General features: G+C 44.9%; 1 protein-coding gene across 11 annotated transcripts in view; it reads right to left on the bottom strand.

The window, feature by feature from the left end:
* Positions 1–2,500, bottom strand: part of gish (casein kinase I gish) — a 119,979-nt gene that overhangs the window by 51,933 nt on the left and 65,546 nt on the right. The window lies entirely within an intron of this gene.

Genomic DNA, 2,500 nt, shown 5'->3' with positions numbered 1-2,500 from the left:
CCTCCCATCATCTCTCCCTCCCTCCCTCCCATCCTCCCATCCTCCCATCCTCCCTCCCTCCCTCTCATCCTCCCTCCCGCCCTTTCCGTGCCCGATCCGGATCCCCGTCCACGCATCCGGCCCCAACCCCCATCCCATCCCCCCCACCCCACCCCATCCCCCCTCACCACCACACCAAGGTTCCCCGAGAGTAACGCACTCACAGCCGCTCACCTGCGCTCCCCCCACCCCCCCCATCCCCCATCCAATGCTGCCTTCCAATGCTGACCTCGGGGCGTAATCATGCTCCAGCAGGATCATTCTCGTTCCTTCATTCCTCTTGTTCCTCTCCTTCCCCACCTCCCTAACCTCCCCCCCCCTCTTCCTCCATTAAAAACCTAATCTGTGAATAATGGATGTGATTGCTAATTAGCCCTGTGTATTTTGGCATTGCCGGAATTTAACTCTATTAAGGGATCATCGTAAATACGGATCATAATGCAATAATTATAATAAAAACAATAATTGATGATGATGATGATGATGATGATGATAACCAAACATTGACGATAATGATGATGATGATGATGACAATTATAATAATAACAACAATAAAAAATAAATAAATAAATAAATAATAATAATAATAATAATAATAATAATAAGAAGAAGAAGAAGAGCAATAACAATAATAGTAACAATAATAATAATAATAATATCTATAGAAACAACAACAACAACAAAAACAATAACAATACCAATCATAACACCCCTAAATCATAATTAAAAAAACAAGCAGCCCTAAAATACAACTCAGTCACGTTCAGCTCGACGAGAGCTCGGTGACGCCAGCAACCCTTCTTCTCCTTTCTATGGCTACACCCAAGTCGCGTCCTATGCATCCCAGGCGCCAGCATTGCGTCACGAGAAAAAGACAAAACAAATGATATACCCATTTTGAGCATTGTTTTTTTTTTCTCTCTCTGCTTTTAACACATACATCCTGTATACTCTACAGGAACACACATGCATGCATAACAATACACACTGTACAGTACACAATACAAAACATACAGTACATACATACATATGTATACATACAAATACCCGCGAACACACACGCACGCGTGCACACACACACAAAACAATAGTATAAATAGTAATAACAATAACGAAAAAAAATAAAAAATTAAAATAAGAAATAGTACAATGAACTGTAGTATATTATAAACAACAACAGCAACAACAACAATAACGTAATATCAATAATAGTAACAATAATAATATCCAATTAAAAAATAATGAAAATAAAAGACATAAACATACCGTTAAAACTATAAAAAAAAAAAAATAGAGCGAAAAAGCAAGAACGAAAGAACATCAAGAGGCAACGCATGTCCCCTTCCCCTCCCCCTCCCCCGACCCCCACCCCACCCTCCGAGACAGGTTCATCACAAGGTCACTCGGCGAAAACGATAAGACAAACTTTTAATTTCCAGCCGTCACTCAAGCTCTAGATGCAAGGGAGAGGGGGAGGGGAGAGGAAGAGGGGAAGGAGGGGGAGGGGAGAGGAAGAGGGGAAGGAGGGGGAGGGGAGAGGAAGAGGGGAAGGAGGGGGAGGGGAAAGGGAGAGGAGGGGAGAGGAGGGGGAGGGGAGGGGAAGAGGGAGGGGGAGGGGAGAGGAGAGGGAGGGGAAGGAGGGAAGGGGGAAGGAGGGGAGAGGGGGAGAGGGGAGAGGAGAGGAAGAGGGGAAGGAGGGGGAGGGGAGAGATGAGGAGAGGGATTGGGAAGGGGGAGATGGGACGGTGGGAGAGAAAGGAAGAGGGGGGGGGGGGATAAGGAGAAAAGACGAAGGTAGGGGAGGGAAGGGGGAGTAGCTGAAGAGGCGAAGGTGGTATGGTAGGTGGAAGGGGAAAAGGGGAAATGGGGAAAAGGGAAATAGGGAAAAGGGGAAGGGGAAGGGGAAGAGGAAAGGGAAGGAGGAGAAAGGGAAAGAAGAGGTAATTCGAGAGGATAAGAGAGCTGAGGCGAAATGGAACATACCAAGAGAATCAAAACCAAATGTAAAAATTCTAAACAGAAACAACATACGTGCTCACAAAAAAATCCAAAGAAAGGAAAATACAAACAAAGACATCAGAGGGGGAAAAAAGTAATGACACATACGAGCAAAAAAAAAAAAAAAACGAGTAAAGACTTCCCTAATCCGTCCTCCCCGCTGACAAAAAGGTCGTGTCGAGGTCGTAACACTCCACCCCCACGCCAACGCCCCCCCCCCTTACACTACCAACCATCCCTCCATTTATCCCCTACCACTTACCACTTATTACCCACCACCCATCTAGTGCACCTTCTCTTCTACCTACCAACCTACCTAAGTAAGTAAGTAAGTAAGTAAGTAAGTAAGTAAGTAAGTAAGTAAGTAAGTAAGTAAGTAAGTAAGTAAGTAAGTAAGTAATCAACTACTAACCTACAAACCCATCAACCTACCTACATATCTACCTACCTCCTCTTCCCTCCC

Source organism: Penaeus japonicus, unplaced genomic scaffold (genome assembly GCF_977035675.1).
Source record: "Penaeus japonicus unplaced genomic scaffold, GWHDUDI00000001_assembly GWHDUDI00000002, whole genome shotgun sequence".
Taxonomy (NCBI): domain Eukaryota; kingdom Metazoa; phylum Arthropoda; class Malacostraca; order Decapoda; family Penaeidae; genus Penaeus; species Penaeus japonicus.
The sequence above is the reverse complement of the archived record's forward strand: the minus strand, read 5'-3'. Positions and strand labels throughout refer to the sequence as shown.